We start from the raw sequence: 20,620 nt of genomic DNA, 5'->3' as shown, positions 1-20,620 counted from the left end.
CAAATGAAGTGCCCTGACACTTAAGCTTCATTGCTCCGGGCAGGCATGAGTGTGCGAGGGTTTTTTGTTTTCTTTAACAAGCGGCAGCGGCATACCAAAGGCCCAACTCCAGAAGGCTCGGATCTGTGTCTCCCTATGACCTTGAACAAATCGTTCGCCTCTCAGTCCGCCTAGGTCCCGCACCTGCCAGCCTTTAGCGCGCGCAGAGGCCCTCTAGCGCCCACCCGGTCCCCGGCCGTACGGCCCCGCGGCCTCTAGAGGGCACCACATCCTCATCCCAGGCACGGGCCGCGTGCGCTCGCTCGTCCAGCGGCCCGCAGCGTCTCGCGGCTGGACTCGCTCCCGGGGACTTCCGGTGCCCTGCGCCGTAGTTCTCCAGGTGGACCGTAGATGCCGGCAGAAGCAAGGTAAAGCCGGCAGGGGCTCGCGCGGACCCCGCCAGATGGGGCAGGAGCCTCAGAAGCGGGCCAGCTTCCCCACTGAAGTTCCGGGGGCCCTTTCAGGTGTACAGAAGAGTTTTCGTCACCCATAGGCCCCCAGGGGCAAAGGGTCGGGACCCCTCGGGGGTGTGCTGTCCGCTGAGGTCTGTGAGGTGGGTGTCCTCTCAAGCATGGGGCTTTGCCACCCCTCAGGCTCCTAAAGCGTGATTTGGGGTGTCTGGGACTAGGGAGGGGGCTTAGTAGGTGATCCTGGGGTGCTTGTGACCCGGCGCGACCACGAGTCAGGGTGGGCACACCAGCTGGACACGAAGGCTCAGGGTTTTGGAGGGCCTGTGTCCGTGACACCGCCCTGAGCCGGGCCCATGATCTGATGGGGTTCACACAGCCCTTGTTTGCAGGTTGGGCTGCCCCCCACCTTCCCGCCCCCCCCCCCCCCCCCCCCGCCGTGGCCCCCTTAGAGGCTGGCTGCCTTGGGCCTTGGAGCCATGGGAATAGCTAATGTTTTCAACAAGGCATTGTCTTTGACCCCTGGGACCCAGCCCCCCCCCCCCCCAGGGGTCTCCAAGAGACTGTCCAAAGCTTCCCTTACTCCAGAGCTGTCCTTAAGTGTCTGAGTAGGGGGTTGGGGTGAGGAGGCAGAAGTGAAGGATTTAGGTGAGAAAATCACTCTGAGGAACATGACGACTGTCAGTCCTCACAGCCGAACACCCCGTAGCCCCGGTTCCGGTGGGAGGCCTCTGGGCCTGGCCCATTGTGGGCATGGCACCTGGGGCGTGGGGGTGGGGGGTAGGTGACAGGAAGGGCTGGCCAACAGAGAAGGTACAGGAGATTATCTGTGGAACCCGTGTGTTGGGGGGAGGGGATGAGCAGGTGAGAGGGTTCCTTATAGCCACAGGCAGGAAAGGCACATGGGTTTGTGTGTGTGTGTGTGTATGTGGTAAAATAAGCATAACGCAAAAGTCACTATTTTAATCATCTTAAAGTGTATATAGTTCAGTAGCATTCAGTGCCATTATGCTGTTGTGCAACCAGAACATTCTTACCAGGGCAGAAGGAAACCAGTACCTACTGGCAGTCACTCCCTGACCCTACCCCTCCCCTGGCCCAGGAAACCACTGATCTTTCTGTCCCTGTGGATTTGCCTATTCTGGATATTTCGTACAGATGGAATCATGGAATAGTTGGTCTTTGGCTTCTTTCACTCAGCATAATGTTTCCAAGGCTCATGCATGTGGTAGCCTGTGCCAGGATTTCATTCCTTTTTGTGGCTGAATAATATTCCATCGTGTGGCTATAATTGTACTGCATTCTTTTTATCCGTTCGAACACTTGAGCTGTTTCCATATTTTGGTGATTTTGAATAGAGACACACGTGCCTTTGCTGTGTGTGTGTGTGTGTGTGTGTGTGTGTGTGTGTGTGTGTGTGTGTCTATCCCTCATCTGGGACTTCCTCTGGGTCCAGTGCTCTCTGCTAATGCTGGGGTGTGAGCAGGTGTTCCAGCACCTGCGCTTTACCGTAGCTCAGGGAAACTCGGGGCCCTTCAGGCACTCAGACAAGGTCCACCTGGAGTTATTTTGTTTTCTCTCAGGCGCCAGGCCTTTACAACTCACATGCCCGAAGCAGCTCCTTTCTCTCTGTTTTCTCCTAATACATCCTTAAAGCAAAGAACAAGACTGGTCTGGCTGTGCTGTGCTGAGCCAAGGATAATAGGAAATGCTGGAAGGGGGAACAAAGGTAACACTTTAGCAGTATGGTCCTGCACATTTTCATCTTCAAATACCCCCTTGGATGACAACTTGTACAAATGACTGGAGGGCGGGACAATGAGGGCCATGGAGGCCATGGATGAGCAGACCAACGTGGTCCTTCTTTGCCAAGGCAGATGGGCACATTGTGATTGCCAATTCTAGGAAAGATAGCCAATCTCCCCTTTAGTTCCAGAAATCTCTGGGTGGGGGAATCCATCTCCAAATCCACATGCAGGGAATCCTCCTTGGGCCTGTGGATCAGTAAACAACAATGTCAAGGTAGGGTTTGAGTGGCCTGGAGTCCTTTGACCTGTTAAGTCTTCTAGTTACAGAAGATAAACCAGCCTCAGTCCTCTCTGTCCCACCCTGCCCTTTGTGGGACTGTAAATCGGCTGCTCAAGTGAACATAAGCAGCCCCATTCCAACTCCCATCACTTGGAATTCAGCATTTACTAACTGACCTACCATGGCTGAGCTGCCCTCAGAGTTCTGGTTCCACGTTAAAAATTTTTTGTTTTAGGGCACCCAGGTGGCTCAGTCGGTTATGCATCCAACTCTCGATCTCTGCTCAAGTGATGATCTCGCAGTTCATGGGTTGAGTCCCACATCAGGCTCTGCGCTGACAGTGCAGAGTGCCTGGGATTCTCTCTCTCCCTCTCTCTCTGCCCCTCCCCTGCTCTCTCACTCAAAATAAAGTTAAAAAAATTTTTTTAAATAAGAAAATTTTGTTTTATTTTATTTTAAATTCCAGTATAATTAACATAGTGTTATATTAGTTTCAGGTATACAATATAGTGATTCAATTCTATACATCACTCAGTGCTCATCACAATGAGTGTGCTCTTAATCACCTTCACCTGTTTCACCCATCCCCCCCATTCCCCCCCCCCCCCCCCCCCCCCCCCCCAGTAGCTACCAGTTCTCTGTATTTAAGAGTCTGGTTTTGTTGTTGTTGTTCTTTCTTTGTTCATTTGTCTCATAAATTCTTTTTTTATTTTTTATTTATTTATTTTTTAATGTTTATTTATTTTTGAGACAGAGAGAGACAGAGCATGAACGGGGGAGGGTCAGAGAGAGGGAGACACAGAATCTGAAACAGGCTCCAGGCTCTGAGCTGTCAGCACAGAGCCCGACGCGGGGCTCGAACTCATGGACCGAAAGATCATGACCTGAGCCGAAGTCGGCCGCTCAACCGACTGAGCCACCCAGGTGCCCCTTGTCTCATAAATTCTACATGAGTGAAATCATATGGTATTTGTATCTCTCTGACTTCTTTCACTTAGCATTATGCTTTCTCTGTCCATGTTGCAAATGGCAAGGTTTCATTCTCTTTTATTTTTTTAAAATTTTTATCTATTTTTGAGAGAGAGAGCACGAGCAGGAGAGGGGCAGAGGGAGGGAGACAAAGGATCTAAAGCAGGCTTAGTGCTGACAGCAGCTTGCCCAATGCCAGGCTCGAATTCACGAACATCGAGATCATGACCTGAGCTGAAGTCAGATGCTCAGCCGACCGACTGAACCACCCAGGTGTCCCAAGATTTCATTCTTTTTTATGGCTGAGCAGTATTCCAGTGTGTGTGTATACACGTGTATGTATATACCACATCTTCCCTATCCATTTATATCTATTGATGGACATATAGGTTTTTATATCTTGGCTACTGTAAATTATGCTGCAATAAACATAAGGGTGCATATATGCTTTTTCTTAAAAAAGTAGGTTCCATGCCCAGCATGAAGCCCAACACAGAGCTTGAACTCATGACTTTGAGATCAAAACCCGAGCTGAGCGGCACCTGGGTGGTTCAGTCGGTTGACCCTCTGACTCTTGATTTCGGCTCAGATCATGATCCCAGGGTCATGGGATTGAACACTCCAGCAGGTGGGGCTCTCCCTGAGCCTCTCCTCCCCCAACCAGTCCCCCCATCCCACCCCTACTCCCTCATACCGCTATAAAAAAAAAAAAAAAAAAAAAAAAAAAAAAGACCTGAGCTGAGATCTAGAGTCTGAGTCAGATGTTTAACAGACTGAGCCACTCAGGTGCCCCTCTTTTTTAATTAGTGTTTTTGTTTTCTTTAGGTAAATACCCAGTAGTGGAGTGACTGTATCTAGTGGTAATTATTTTTTTTTTTTACTTTTCTTTATTTTTGAGAGGCAGAGAAAGACAGAGTGCGAATGGGAGAGGGGCAGAGTGAGAGGGAGACACAGAATCCGAAGTAGGCTCCAGGCTCTGAGCTGTCAGCACAGAGCCCGATGCAGGACTCGAACCCACGAACCAGGAAATCATGACCTGATCTGAAGTTGGACGCTCAACCGACTGAGCCACCCAGGCACCCCATGGTAATTCTCTTTTAAGTTTTGAGGAGCCTCGATACTGTTTTCCACAGTGGCTGCACCAGTTTGCATTCCCACGAACAGTGCACATTCCTTTCTCTCCACGTCCTTGTTGACACCTGTTGTTTCTCGTGTTTTTGATTTTAGCCAGTCTGACAGGTGTGAGGTGATAGCTCATTGTGCTTTTGATTTGCATTTCCCTGATGATGAGTGATATTGAGTATCTTTTCATGTGTCTGTTGGCCATCTGGATGCCTTTCTTTGGCGAAATGTCTGTTCATGTCTTCTGCCCATTTTTAAATTGGATGATTTGGATTTTTTTTCTTTTTTGGTGTATATATGTTTTTTATAGTTCTGTCATTTTAGTGACAGTAATTTATTTTTATATTTTATTATTGAGTTAATAATATAGACAAGTTACAAAAGCAAAGGTATGAAAGGTTTATATTGAAAAGTGTGTCGCTTCTGTTGTCAGTTCATGTACATACATTTTTTTCCCCTCAGAGGTTACCAGTTTTTAAAAAATTATTCTGAAGATGTCATAGGAATAAGAAACTATGTGTGTGTGGGGGCATATATATATATATATATATATATATATATATATATTTTTTTTTTTTTTTTTTTTTTTTTTTTTTTTTTACCAAAATGGTGGTTTACTGTAAATAATGTTCTTCAAGTTGTATAAGGTCTTTATATATTTTGGATACTAACCCTTTATCAGATATGTCATTTGCAAATATTTTCTCCCATTCAGTAGGCTGCCTTTTTGTTTTGTTGACTGGTTTCTTTGATGTGCAGAAGCTTTTTCTTTTGATGTGGTTCCAGTAGTTTATTTTTGTTTTTGGTTCCCTTGCTTGAGGAGACATCCCTAGACAAATGTTGCTACAGCCAATATTAAAGAAGTAACTGTCTGTGCTCCCTTCCAGGATTTTTACAGTTTCAGGTCTCACAATTAAGTTGATTTTGAGTTTATTTTTGTATATAGTATTAGAAAGTGGTTCAGTTTCATTCTTCTGCATGTAGCTGTCCAATGCTCCCCATTTGTTGAAAAGACTGTCTTTTTCCCATTGCATATTCTTGCCTCCTTTGTTGTAGGTTAATTGACCATATAATCATGGGTTTATTTCTGGGCTCTCTATTCTGTTCCTTTGATCTATGTGTCTGTTTTTGTGCCAGTATTGTACTGTTTTGATTACTACATCTTTGTAATATATCTTGAAATCTGAGATTGTGATATCTTAAGCTTTGTTCTTCTTTGTCAGGATCGTTTTGGCTATTCAGGGTCTTTTGTGGTTCCATAAATTTTAGGATTGTTTGTTCTAGTTCTGTGAAAAATGCTGTTGGTATTTTGATATGGATTGTATTAAATATGTAGGTTACTTTGGGTTGGACATTTTAACAATATTGGTTTTTCCAACCCATGAGCATGGAATGTCTTTCCATGTGTGTTTTCTTGAATTTCTTTCATCAGTGTTTTTTATAGTTCTCAGAGTACATGGCTTTCATCTCCTTGGTTAAGTTTATTTATAGGCATTTTTGTTCTTTATGGTGCAATTGTAAATGGGATTGTTTTCTTCATTTCTCTTTCTGCTACTTCATTACAAGTATATAGAAATGCAACAGGGGTGCCTGGGTGGCTCAGTCGGTTAAGCGTCCAACTCTTGGTTTCGGCTCAGGTCACGATCTCACAGTTCTTGAGTTCTAGCCCTGGGTCGGGCTCTGCACTGACAGCTCAGGGCCTGGAGCCTGCTTCTGATTCTGCATCTCCTCCTCTCCCCCTGCCCCTCCCCCGCTTGTGTGCATGTACATGTGTGTGCACTCTCTCACTCTCTCTCAAAAAAAAAAAAAACATTAAAAAAGAAATGCAGCAGATTTTTGTATCTTGATTTTGTATCCTGTGACTTTACTAAATTCATTTGTCAGTTTTGATACTTTTTTGGTGAAGTCTTTAAGGTTTTCTATATATAATATCATGTCATCTGCAAATACTGAAAGTTTTGTTTTTTCCTTACCAATTTGGATGCCTTTTATTTCTTTTTGTTGTTTAATTGCTGTGGCCAGGACTTCCAGTACTGTGTTGAATAAAAGGGGTGAGAGTGGACATCCTTATCTTGTTCCTGATTTTCGGGGGAAAGCTCTCCATTTTTCACCACTGAGTATGATGTTAGCTTTGAATTTTCATCTATGACCTTTATTATGTTGAGGTATGTTTCCTCTACACTTTGTTGAGAGTTTTTATCATGAATGGATATTGTACTTTGTCAAATGCTTTTTCTGCATCTATTGAAATGATCATATGGCTTTTATCCTTTCTCTTATTGATGTGATGTATCATGTTGATTGATTTGTGAACATTAAACTACTCTTGCATCCCTGGAATAAATCCACTTGATTGTGGTGAGTGATTTTTTTAATTGTATTGTTCTATTTGGTTTGCTAATATTTTGTTGAGAAATTTTGCATCTATGTTCATTAGAGATAATGGCCTGTTCTCTTTTTTTTATAGTGTCTTTATCTGGTTTTGGAATCAGGGTAATGCTGGTCTCATAGAATGAATTTGGAAGCTTTCTTTCCTTGTCTATTTTTGGAATACTTTGAGAAGAATAGGTATTAACTCTTCTTTATTTTTTTTTTAATTTTTTTTAACGTTTATTTATTTTTGAGACAGAGAGAGACAGAGCATGAATGGGGGAGGGTCAGAGAGAGGGAGACACAGAATCCGAAACAGGATCCAGGCTCTGAGCCGTCAGCCCAGAGCCCGACGCGGGGCTCGAACTCACGGACCATGAGATCATGACCTGAGCTGAAGTCGGCCACTTAACCGACTGAGCCACCCAGGCACCCCAATTAACTCTTCTTTAAAAGTTTGGTAGAGGGGCGCCTGGGTGGCTCAGTCAGTTAAGCGGCCGACTTCAGCTCAGGTCATGATCTCGCGGTCTGTGAGTTCGAGCCCCGCATCGGGCTCTGGGCTGACGGCTCAGAGCCCGGAACCTGCTTCCGATTCTGTGTCTCCCTCTCTCTCTGCCCCTCCCCCGTTCATGCTCTCTCTCTGTCTCAAAAATAAATAAAGGTTAAAAAAAAAATTAAAAAAAAATAAATAAAGTTTGGTAGAATTCCCCTGTAAAGCCATCTGGTCCTGGACTTTTGTTTGTTGGAAATTGTTGATCACTGATTCAATTTCATTGCTGGTAATTGGTCTGTTCATATTTTCTGTTTCTTCCTGATTCAGTTTTGGAAGGTTGTGTTTCTCAGAATTTAGGCATTTCTTCTAGGTTATCCAATTTGTTGTCATATAATTTTTCATAATATTTTCTTACAATCCTTTGCATTTCTGTGGTGTTGGTTGCCATTTCTCCTGTTCATTTCTGATTTTGAGTCCTCTCTCTCTCTCTTTTATGAGTGTGGCTAAAGGTTTATTAACTTTGTTGGTTTTTTCAAAGAACCATTTCCTGGGGCGCCTGGGTGGCTCAGTCGGTTGAGTGTCTGACTTTGGCTCAGGTCATGATCTCATGGTTGATGGGTTTGAGTCCCTCATCGGGCTCTGTGCTGACAGCTCAGAGCCTGGAACCTGCTTTGGCTTCTGTGTCTCCTCCCTCTGTTCCTCCCCTTCTTGTGCTCTCTCAAAAATAAATAAATGTTTAAAAAGTAAATAAATAAAACAAAAAACAAAGAACCACCTCCTAGTTTCATTGATCTGTTCTTTTTGGTTTTTTAGTTTCTATTTCATTTATTTCTGCTCTAATGTTTATTATTTCCTTCCTACTTGTTTTGGCTTTTGTTTGTTCTTTTTTTTCCTAACTCCTTTTGTTATAAGGTTAGGTTGTTTCCTTGACATTTTTCTTGCTTCTTGGAAAGGTAGGTCTGTTTTGCTATAACCTTCTGTCTTCAAACACCTTTTGCTGCATCCCAAAGATTTTAGACCATTGTGTATTCATTTTTATTCATCTTTATGTATTTTTTTATTTCCCCTTTGATTTCTTGGTTGATCCATTCATTGTTTAGTAGCATGATATTTAACCTCCATGTATTTCTATTCTTTCCAAGTTTTTTTCTTGTAGTTTATTTCTGGTTTCATAGCCTTGTCATCAGAAAAGATGCATGATATAAGTCTTTTTTAATTTGTTGAGACTTGCTTTGTGCCTTAACGTGATCTTTTCTGGAGGATGTTTCATGTGCACTTGAAAAGAACGTGTATTTTGCTGTTTTAGGATGGAATGTTCTGAATATATCTGTTAGATCCATCTGGTCCAATGTGTCATTCAAAGCCACTCTTTCCTTGTTGATTTTCCATTTGGAGGATCTATTCATTTATGTAAGGGGGTGTTAAAGTTCCCTACTATTATTGTATAACTCTTGATTTCTTCCTTGATGTTTGTTAATTGCTGCTTTATGTATTTGGGTATTGCCATGTGGGGTGCATAAATATTTACAATCCTTATATTTTCTTGTTAGATTGTTCCCTTTATGTTTATATAGTGTCCTCCTTTGTCTTGTTACAGTCTTTGTTTTATTTTATTAAATTTTTAAAAAATGTTTATTTTTGAGAGAGAGTGTGTGCATGTGTGCATGTGCACGCACATGCACACACACACACACGAGCAAGGGAGGGGAGAGGGGCAGAGAGAGAGGGGATAGAGGATCTGAAGCAGGCTGTGTGCTGGCAGCAGACAGCTGAATGTGGGGCTCGAACTCATGAACCACGAGATCGTGACCTGAGCTGAAGTCAGATGCTTAACCAACTGAGCCAGGTGGGTACCCCTACTTTATTATTTTTTTAATGTTTATTTATTTATTTTGAAAGAGAGAGCAGGGGAGGGGCAGACAAAGATAGAGAATCCCAAGCAGGCTCTGCACTGTCAACCCAGAGCATGATGTGGGGCTCAAACTCACAAACCATGGGCACCCCATCCATCCCTTCACTTTCAATGTGCATGTGTGTTTAGGTCTGAATCACTTTTTCTTCTTTAAGGAGACCAACATTGGTTTGCCAACTTTGCGTTTCAGCAAGTTAGAGAATTAAAAAAAGAACAACAACCCATTAGTATCGTCATCATATAAGGATGGACATTTGAATTTTGAAAGATCCAAAGATCCTATAATCTCATAGGACAGTCCTAAATGGAACAAATTCAGTTATGAAAATCTTACTGTATTGTCTTGATTTCCCTCATCTGCCTCATTTTAAAAATTTGGGGTGGGGAAGGGGCAGAGAGAGAGAGGGAAGGAAAGAGAATCCCAAGCAGGCTCCAAACTGTCAGCGAGGAGCCCTATGCAGGGCTCATCCCACGAGCCATGAGATCATGACCTGAGCCAAAATCAAGAGTTGGATGCTTGGGCACCTAGGTGGCTCAGTCGATTAGACATCTGATTCTTGATTTCAGCTTGAGTCATGATCTCACAGTTCCTGAGTGGAGCCCCACATTGGGCTCTCTGCTGTCAGCATGAAGCCTGTTTTGGATCTTCTGTTCCCCTTTCTGCCCCTCCCTCCCTTGTGTGCGCGTTCTCAAAAATAAATAAACGTTAAACAAAAAAAAAAAGAGTTGGATGCCTAACTGATTGAGCCCACCCAGGCATCCCACATTTGTCTCATTTTGACTAGACAAATCCTCAGAGTATGAAGTTTGGGGACCAGCCCAGTGTTTAGAAACCCTCCTCCGTAGATCCCTCCCTTAGGGCCCCTGGGATATTCCTATCTAGTTATCTTGTTTCCTTCTTAATTATTCTTCCCAGTTTGCTTTTTTAATTTTTTTTAATGTTTATTTATTTTTGAGAGAAAGAGAGAGACAGAGCATGAGTGAGGGAGGGGCAGAGAGAGAGGGAGACACAGAATCCGAACCAGGCTCCAGGCTCTGAGCTGTCAGCACAGAAGTCAGACACTTAACTGACTGAGCCACCCAGGTGCCCCTTAGTTTGCTTTTAAAAAACTTTATTTATTACTTTAAAAATTAAAAATTAAAAAGAAAAAAAAAGAATCTTTGGGGTGCCTGGCTGGGAGAGTATGTGACTCTCCCAGTTGGGAAGGCATGTGACTCTTGATCTCGGGGTCATGAGTTTGAGCCCTATGTTGAGTGTAGAGATTACTTAAAAACAAACTTTAAAATCTTATTAAAATTTTTTTAATGTTTTATTTATTTTTGAGAGAGTGCAAGTGAGAGAAGGACAGAGAGAGAGGGGACAGAAGATCTGAAGCAGGCTATGTATGCACAGACAGCAGCAAGCCCGATGTGGGGCTCGAACTCCCGAACTGTGAGATCATGACCTGAGCTGAAGTCAGACGTTCAACTGACTGAGCCACCCAGGCACCCCAAACTTTAAAATCTTATTGAGTAATAATTGACAGATATAACTGTATATAGTTAAAGTGTACAACATGATGATTTGATATACATACATATTGTAGAATGATTGCCAAGACCAAGATAATTAACAAATCCATCACTTCACATATGTAAAACATAGCTCTTGTGCATGTGTGTTGTGAGCATGTTTAAAACTATTCTCAACAACTTTCAAGTCTACAATTCCATATTATTAATGATAGTCACCATGTTGTACATTAGATCCTGAAACTTCTTAAAGATTTTTTTTTTCATTTTTTTAAAAGATTTTATTTTTAAGTAATCTCCACACCCAACGAGGGGCTCGAACTCACATCTCGAGCATGGCTCCGCTGAGCCAGCCAGGTGCCTTGGGGTCTTTGGCTAATTAGAAATCACACTGTTCAATCAGAATCTCTTGTAGCTTCTAGAAATCTCTTAGCGGTGAGCAACGTTTATCTCCCCTCACAGATCAATTTAGGGGGAAAATGATGCTTGTGGGTTGCATTTATTTTTATTCCAAATGAAAATAACTTTGAGTCCCATGGGGAGGGGATGTATTTTCTTCCAGGGTAGAATGCGTGGGCAATCAAGGAGAATTATGCCAATGAGAGACTGGTGCTGCTTTCCAGTTTCTGAACTGTTAATATCTGGCATAGTTGAAAACTAGTTACTTAGGGGCAGCTTTCTAATTTTTTACCCTAAAATTCGTTAATAGGCTGAAGGTATAGGAAAATAGAAGGAAACAAAACCATTTTTCAGGAGGAGGCTTCATTACTCCCCATTTGATCAATCAGACTTGTTTGGATCCAGTACAGGAAACCAACTTATTAAGACTTCTGCTTGTCCTTGGTACATTGTACACTGTACATTTTAGCTGGAACTCACGTGGCTTCTAAGGTGTAGCGATAGCAGCCAGTGCTCAAAACAGCTGCTGTCCGAGGGTAGCAAGGGCTTTGTAAGAGGTCCTTAAGGAAGCCCAGAGCGAACCTACCCCAATCGCTGTTCATGAAGGGTTTAAAAAAAGTTACATGGGTGCCTGGGTGGGTTAGTCGGTTGAGCATCGGACTTCAGCTTGGATCGAGAGCTCATGGTTCAGTGAGTTTGAGCCCCCCATCGGGGCTCTCTGCTGTCAATGCGGAGCCGGCTTCCAATCTTCTATCCCCACCCCCACCCCTCCCAGTCTCTCTTTCTCTCTCTCTCAAAAATAAACATTTAAAAAAATTACAAAAAGTGCTTCTGTGTCATCAGGCAGATTTTACATAAAGATCATAAGTCAAATTTGATGTGGTTGAAGCATCTATTCACTAAATCAAGCCAGTGCCAGCTGAGCAAAGCTGTGACAAAGAATGTGGTCCAATTGATCCCTGGGCGTTTGCACTCTGGAGTCAAACCGTGAGGGTTCAATTGGTTCGATTCCGGGGGAGCATTGTTAACTAATTTAGTCACTGCTCAACCCCATGCGGAGGGACTTGCAAACAGGACCGGTGGAGTGTAAGGGAGTTAACAAGACGTCAAATACGGGGACTTAGTGACCCAGCGGAGGAGGAGCAGACACAGGGTAAAGAAAACTGAGAGAAATCACATGATTGAGGACACGCTTCAATATTCATTTCCTTATGCTTGCAGTTTCAGGCAAGGGTGTTCTTTACCAGAGCGTAGAATCGTCCGCCAGGCCATCATTTTCAAGTGGCTCTTCATTTTAAAAAAATGATTTAAAAAGTCCTGAAAGGAGGGCGCCTGGCCGCCTCTGTCTGTAGAGCATGTGACTCTTGCTCTCCCAGTGGTGAGTTTAAGCCCGACATTGGGAGTGGAGCCTTCTTAAAAAAATAAATAAATAAAGTAAATTAAAACATAAAAAATTCTGAAAGGGAGTGGTGGTGGGGAGGCTTTTCTAGAAGCTGCAGCATTGCTGCTCCAGACATCGCTGCTCTGCACTTATTTTCTGCAGTACCAGTTTTATGCAGTTTCATTACATTTTCTGCTGTGGTAATAAATGAAGAAAGCAGAAGAAAAAGGATCACCTATTTTTTAAAAACCCAACAGTTACTGGCGTTTATTCATTAATATGTATTAATAACTTTCAATCATCGCAAGTCCGTTTCCTTCTGTCGAACTGTGTCCGACACGCACCGCCGCACACACTGAAAGCGCAGCCGCTCCTTTGTTTTCTTCGAAAGAGCCAGGAAGACGTTTCTGGACAAAAACGTCTTTCATGTTCTCCCCTCTGGGTACGCAGCAGTTGTCCCGTGGGGGGTAGAACTGATTACAAAGTAGTGCCCAGGCTGCTGTGAGTGCCAGTGATCTCTTCAAACCCATAAAACCATACTCGTTTGTCCCCGGTGCTGCACGTGAGACATTTTGCCATTGAACATTGCCAGGTGACACAGCGACACCCTGTCAGCGCTCTTCCCGAACCCCTCCCCCCACCACGTGCATTTGAAATGCTGCCTCCTGTTTGTTTTACTTATTTGACCAATAGTTTGAGACAAAGGAAACGAGTTTTTGTTTTTTCCGTCTCCCTGCCGAGCAACCAAACCCAGGAAAGTCTTGTAAGCATTCTGACCCCAAATTGCTTCCCCCGTTCTGGGGGACATTTGACCTTCCTCGAAAGGTTACATGGGTTAGAGCTGCCCTACAGCTCACTGAGAACTAGCTAATCCAACCTTTTCACGTCGTCCGGTTCTGTAGAAAACACCAAATAAATGTAATGCTACCTTGTGAGGTTCCTGAGCCAAGCAATAATGAGAAGTCCCCATTGGGATTTTCCAACGCAAACAAAACACAAAGCCAACCTCCGATGATCATCCATGAACATCATCTCCCAGGCACCACCAGGAACCACTTGGTGAACTGGTTAGGCAGATGTTCCAGAAGATTCTTAGTGCTAATTTCAGCAACAGAGCCAAATTTAGACATAAAAGCATGACCCCAACATTGTGACACCCCCACATTCTCCTTGCGTTTCAGAAAGGACAGACTGGCAATGCCAGAGCATACTGCATTTGTTGCTCTAAAGCAAAACACACCTCCTGAAACATCTTGGACAAAAATAAATTAAGTCGTGTTTCTTTCTGAGATGGAAATTACTTCTGGCTGCTCACCCAGCCATGCCTTTTGCTAAATGCAGGGCTTTGTTTTTGCTTTTTACTGCAGCAGGTTTATAAACACCAGAGGCAAAATGCACCAACTCGAACAGATGGCTTAAAGTGCTATTTCATTTGTCATTATTTGTCCGGGGAATATTATTGCATAGTGGGCTGCGGGGATGGCAGACTTAAAGCTAAGAGGAATTGTCTTGGGCAGAATCAAAGCTCCCTAGTTGCAAAGCTAGGGCTCAGTACTTTTCCTTTCCTGAAAGGAAAATTTGACAGAAACCATTCTCCTCTCACTCCTGAGATTCTAATCACAGGTGAGAAAGAGCAGGTGACTAGGAATCTTGTTTGCACAAATGATGGAAGGCAGTCATGGTATACCCCACGTCTGTGGAGAGCAGCATTTCTTTATTTTTTTTTTAAATGGGTTTATTAAAGTAAATTACATTTTAATGCCTAATTAACACAATTTAGAAATGATCAATTACAAATTAAGTAGTTTGGTGACCATAATAACTTCTTATGCTCTACCATTTCCTATTTTTTTTAAGTTTATTTTTTTTAATCTCTACACGTGGGACTCAAACTCACAATCCTGAGGTCAAGAGTTGCACGCTCCTCTGACTGAGCCAGCCAGGTGCCCTACCACTTCCTAATATTTTTGTGGAGAATGCCATTTCTAACCCAGAACCCCATTATCACTTCTGGAGAAACACCATCCATTCCTTTGGACCCTGGCGCCTTTGCTAGAAAATGCGATGCTGTGGTCATTTTGCTCACACAGTACATCCTCAGTGTTCCTGAATGTACAGGATGTTTTCCTTTTTCCTTGGAATTGGTTAAGATCCTCCTGGCTCTTCTCTGGAGAAACATCCCTGCCCATCCTTCCCGTGAAACTGCCACCCTAGGTTTGCCGTGGCCTCTTGAACTGGCCACCTGTCAGCAAGGTTGTGCACCATTACAGACTGTGCCTGAAGGGCACACACCAAATCATGACGGTGGTGGCCTGTGAAGCAGGGTAAGAGAATGGGGCTGAACACTGGGGAAAGAGGGACTTTATCATAATACCAATTTCTCTCTCCCTTTTTTAAATGTTTGTTTATTTTTGAGAGAGACAGAGCACGAGCAGGGGTGGGGCAGAGAGAGAGAGGGGGACACAGAATGTGAAGCAGGCTCCAGGCTCTGAGCTGTCAGCACAGAGCCCAACATGGGGCTCAAACTCACGAACCGTGAGATCATGACCTGAGCCGAAGTCAGATGCCTAACCAACTGAGCCACTCAGGTGCCCCCCTCTCCCAGATTTCTTTTGATGGAAGTAATACTTGAAGCAAATATGGCAGTTCAGAGTAGTAGGTACGTGGGTGTCATATTTGTCTGTATTCTTTTTTTTTTAAGTTTATTTCGGGGGAGAAAGAACATGAGCAGGGGAGAGGCAGAGAGGGAGAAAGAGAATCCCAAGTGGGCTTTGCATCGTCAGCGCAGAGCCTGACTCAGGGCTCTAACACATGACCTGAGATGAAATCAAAAGTCAGACGCTTAACCAACTGAGCCACCCAGGCGCCACTGTTTGTCTGTATTCCCGTCTATAGTTTTAAAGTTTGGCAATCGCCCTGGCCACAGTTTCCATTCAAAGCACAACAGTGCACTGTGGAAATGGTTTTCAAACTCCACTGTGGTCGCATGTGGCACTTAAAAAACAAAAAGTTACAGACTCCTGGACACACCACCTCCATGCTCAGTTTCCAGGAGAGGGACCCAGAAACTGGGTTTTTCAACAAGCTCCCCAGATGTTCTTCTTCATTCAGCCAGTCTCACACCAGCCCTTGGAGCAGCTTAGAAGCAGAACTGCCTTGCAAAAGTCATTCTGGATATATTTATAATTCACCCTGTACAACACGCAAAACCACCTTAACTCACTTAAAAACCAGAAAAGCAGCAGTGTTATCTGTCCATGTGGGGATTCAATCGTCTCTGTCCAGCAGAAATCATTACTATAATAAGAACGACAGAAAAGATCTCTGCAAAATCTCTAGATGTGAAAACTAGGTCAAAACTCACTTGACAACATACCGGCTATCATCCTCATGCAGTTTTAAAGCTAAGGCTTTAAATTTTAGTAGTTTAGATTACCACACAATCTGTGAATGGCATTTCAATATAAATGAATTTCCTTCTCAGAATTTCTTTCTCTGCAGCTTTAATCCTGCCAGCCTGTGTGGGGCAATACAACTTGCCGACGGCATCTTTTTCACAGCAGGATTGGATGTTACAGATTGCACACAAGATTTCCTTCTGATTGTCCTCGTTTCAGTTTTAATTTTCTTCACCCACGTCCACTCAAAATGATCTTTTCTGTGTTTTGAAGGTAACGAGTTTAAGCCCACCATGTGAGTGCTCACACTTACATGCACACACAGTCACTCATTGGGACTGGAGCCCCAGCCTGCATGCTTAAAGCCTCTTGCTTCATTCTCTTTTTTTTTAATTAATTAATTTATTTTTAATTTACAACAAAGTTAGTTAGCCGACAGTGCAACAATGATTTCAAGAGTAGATTCCTTAATGCCCCTTACCCATATAGCCCATCCCCCCTCCCACAACCCCACCAGTAACCCTCTGTTTGTTCTCCATATTTAAGAGTCTCTTATTTTTTTCTCCTTCCCTGTTCTTATATTATTTTTGCTTCTCTTCCCTTATGTTCATCTGTTTTGTCTCTTCAAGTTCTCATATGAGTGAAGTCATATGATATTTGTCTTTCTCTGATTGACTAATTTCGCTTAGCATAATACTCTCTAGTTCCATCCACATACTTGCAAATGGCAAGATTTCATTCTTTTGGATTGCCGAGTAATACTCCATTGTATATTTATACCACATCTTCTTTATCCATTCATCCATTGATCGACATTTGGCTTCTTTCCATACTTTGGCTATTGTTGATAGTGCTGCTATAAACATGGGGTGCATGTGTCCCTTCGAAACAGCATACCTGTATCCCTTGGATAAATGCCTAGTAGTGCAACTTCTGGGTCATAGGGTAGTGTTATTTTTAATTTTTTGAGGAACCTCCATACTGTTTTCCAGGGTGACTGCACCAGTTTGCATTCCCACCAGCAGTGGAAAAGAGATCCTCTTTCTCCGCATCCTCACCAACATCTGTTGTTGCCTGAGTTGTTCACATTAGCCATTCTGACAGGTGTGGGGTGGTATCTCATTGTGGTTTTGATTTGTATTTCCCTGCTGATGAGTGATGTTGAGCATTTTGTCATGCGTCTGTTGGCCATCTGGATGTCTTCTTTGGAGAAGTGTCTATTCATGTCTTTTGCCCATTTCTTCACTGGATTATTTGTTTTTTGGGTGTTGAGTTTGATAAGTTCTTTATAGATTTTGGATACTAACCCTTTATCTGATATATCGTTTGCAAATATCCTCTCCCATTCCATCAGTTGCCTTTTAGTTTTGCTGGTTGTTTCCTTCGCTATGCAGAAGCTTTTTATTTTGATGAGGTCCCAATAGTTCATTTTTGCTTTTGTTTCCTTCACCTCCGGAGACATGTTGAGTCAGAAGTTGTTGCAGCCGAGGTCAAAGAGGTTTTTGCCTGCTTTCTCTTCTAGGATTTTCATGGCTTCCTGCCTTACATTTAGGTCTTTCATCCATTTGAGTTTATTTTTGTGTCTGGTGTAAGAAAGTGGTCCAGGTTCATTTTTCTGCATGTCGCTATCCAGTTTTCCCAGTGCCATTTGATGAAGTGACTGTCTTTATTCCATTGGATATTCTTTCCAGCTTTGTCAAAGATTAGTTGGCCATACGTTTGTGGGTCCATCTTATATTCTGTTCCATTGATCTGAGTGTCCGTTTTTGTGCCAGCACCATACTGCCTTGATGATGATAGTTTTGTTATACATCTTGAAGTCTGGGATTGTGATACCTCCAGCTTTGGGTTTTTTTGTTTTTTTTTTCAATATTGCTTTGGCTCTTTGGGGTCTTTTCTGGTTCCATACAAATTTTAGGATTGTTTGTTCTAGCTCTGTGAAGAATGCTGGTGTTATTTTGATAGGGATTGCATTGAATATGTAGATTGCTTTGGGTAGTATCAACATTTTAACAATATTCTTCCAATTCATGGGCATGAAATATTTTTCCATTTCTTTGTGTCTTCTTCAATTTCCTTCATAAGCTTTCTATAGTTTTCAGTATATAGGTTTTTCACCTCTTTGGTTAGATTTCTTCCTAGGTATTTTATGGTTTTATAAATGGGATCGATTCCTTGATTTCTCTTTCTGTTGCTTCATTATAGGTGCATAGGAATGCAACTGATTTCTGTGCATTGATTTTATATCCTACAACTTTGCTGAATTCATGGATCAGTTCTATCAGTTTTTTGGTGGAATCTTTTGGGTTTTCCACTTAGAGTATCATGTCATCTATGAAGAGTGAAAGTTTGACTTCCTCCTGGCCAATTTTGATGACTTTTACTCCTTTGTGTTGTCTGATTGCTGAGGCTAAGACTTCCAATACTATGTTGAATAACAATGGCCAGAGTGAACATCCCTGTCGTGTTTCTGACCTTTGGGGGAAAGCTGTCAGTTTTTCCCTATTGTGAATGATATTAGTGGTGGGTCTTTCATATATGGCTTTTATGATCTTGAGGTTTGATCCTTCTGTCCCTACTTTCCTGAGGGTTTTTATCAAGAAAGGATGCTGTATTTTGTCAAATGCTTTCTCTGCATCTATTAAGAGGATCATGTGGTTCTTGTCCTTTCTTTTATTGATGTGATGAATCACATTGATTGTTTTACGGATATTGAACCAGCCCTGCATCCCAGGTGTAAATCCCACTTGGTCGCCGTGAATAATTCTTTTAATGTATTGTTGGATCTGGTTGGATCTGGTTGAGGATTTTTACATCCATGTTCATCAGAGAAATTGGTCTGTAGTTCTCCTTTTTAGTGGGGTCTTTGTCTGGTTTTGGAATCAAGTTAATGCTGGCTTCATAGAATGAGTTTGGAAGTTTTCCTTACGTTTCTATTTTTTTGGAACAGCTTCAAAGGATAGGTGTTAACTCTTATTTAAATGTTTGGTATAATGCCCCTGGAAAGCCATCCGACCCTGGACTCTTGTTTTTTTGGGAGATTTTTTTTTATTACTAATTAGATTTCTTTACTGGTTATGGGTCTGTTCAAATTTTCTATTTTTTCCTGTTTCAGTTTTGGTAGTTTATATGTTTCTAGTAATTTGTCCCATTTCTTCCAGATTGCCCATTTTGTTGGCATATAGTTGCTCATAATATTCTCTTATTATTGTTTTTATTTCTGCTGTGTTGGTTGTGATTTCTCCTCTTTCATTCTTGATTTTATTTATTTGGGTCTTTTCCCTTTTCTTTTTGATCAAACTGGCTAGGGGTTTATCAATTTTGTTAATTCTTTCAGAGAACCAGCCTCTGGTTCCATTGATCTGTTCTGGGGTTTTTTGTTTTTTTTTTGTTTTGATAGCATTGATTTCTGCTCTAATCTTTATTATTTCCTGCCTTATGCTGGTTTTGGGCTTTATTTGCTGTTATTTTTCTAGTTCTTTAAGGTGTAAGGTTAGGTTGTGTGTCTGAGTCCTTTCTTCCTTCTTTAGGAAGGCCTGGATTCCTATATACTTCCCTCTTGTGACCACCTTTGCTGTGTCCCAGAGGTTTTGGGCTGTGGTGTTATGATTTTCATTGGCTTCCATGTACTTTTTAATTTCCTCTTTAACTTCTTGGGTAGCCCATTCATTCTTTAGTAGGATGTTCTTTAGTCTCCAAGTATTTGTTATCTTTCCACATTTTTTCTTGTGGTTGATTTCGAGTTTCATAACGTTGTGGTCTGAAAATATGCACGGTATGATCTCGATCTTTTTGTACTTGTTGAGGGCTGATCTGTGTCCCAGTATGTGATCTATTCTGGAGAATGTTCCATGTGCCCTGGAGAAGAATGTATATTCTGCTGCTTTAGGATGAAATGTTCTGAATAAATCTGTTAAGTCCGTCCGGTCCAGTGTGTCATTGAAAGCCATTATTTCCTTGTTGATTTTCTGCTTAGATGATCTATCCATTGTTGTAAGTGGGGTGTTGTAGCCCCCTACTATTATGGTAGTATTATCAATGAGTTTCTTTTTTTTTTTTTTTTAACATTTTTATTTATTTTTGAGAGAGAGCGTGCCAGCAGAGGAGGGACGGAGAGAGAGAGGTAGACACAGAATCCGAAACAGGCTCCAGGCTCTGAGCTGTCAGCACAGAACCCGACGCGGGGCTTGAGCCCATCAACTGTGAGATCATGACCTGAGCTGAAGTTGGATACTTTACTGACTGAGCCACCCAGGCACCCCTCAATGAGTTTCTTTATGTTTGTGATTAACTGATTATATATTTGGGTGCTTCCACATCTAGAGCATAAATGTTTACAATTGTTAGATCTTCTTGGTGGATAGACCCCTTAATTATGATATAATGCCATTCTTCATCTCTTGTTACAGTCTTTATTTTAAAATCTAGATTGTCTGATAGAAGTGTGGCTACTCTGGCTTTCATTTGGTGACCATTAGCATGATAGATGGTTCTTCATCCCCTTATTTTCAACCTGAAGGTGTCTTTAGGTCTAAAATGGGTCTCTTGTAAACAGCATATGGATGGATCTTGTTTTCTTTTTTTAAGAAA

At 42.4% G+C, this 20,620-nt stretch overlaps 1 long non-coding RNA gene across 1 annotated transcript in view; it reads left to right on the top strand.

The window, feature by feature from the left end:
- The first annotated feature begins 224 nt into the window (after positions 1 to 224).
- LOC122235367 overlaps positions 225 to 20,620 on the top strand; it is a 29,535-nt gene continuing 9,139 nt past the window's right edge. Inside the window, exon 1 of the long non-coding RNA XR_006213433.1 lies at positions 225 to 407. This is a non-coding gene — a long non-coding RNA (uncharacterized LOC122235367). The remainder of the gene's footprint in view (positions 408 to 20,620) is intronic.

This window comes from Panthera tigris, chromosome X, assembly GCF_018350195.1.
Source record: "Panthera tigris isolate Pti1 chromosome X, P.tigris_Pti1_mat1.1, whole genome shotgun sequence".
Taxonomy (NCBI): domain Eukaryota; kingdom Metazoa; phylum Chordata; class Mammalia; order Carnivora; family Felidae; genus Panthera; species Panthera tigris.
This window is presented reverse-complemented; position numbering and strand designations above follow the sequence as displayed.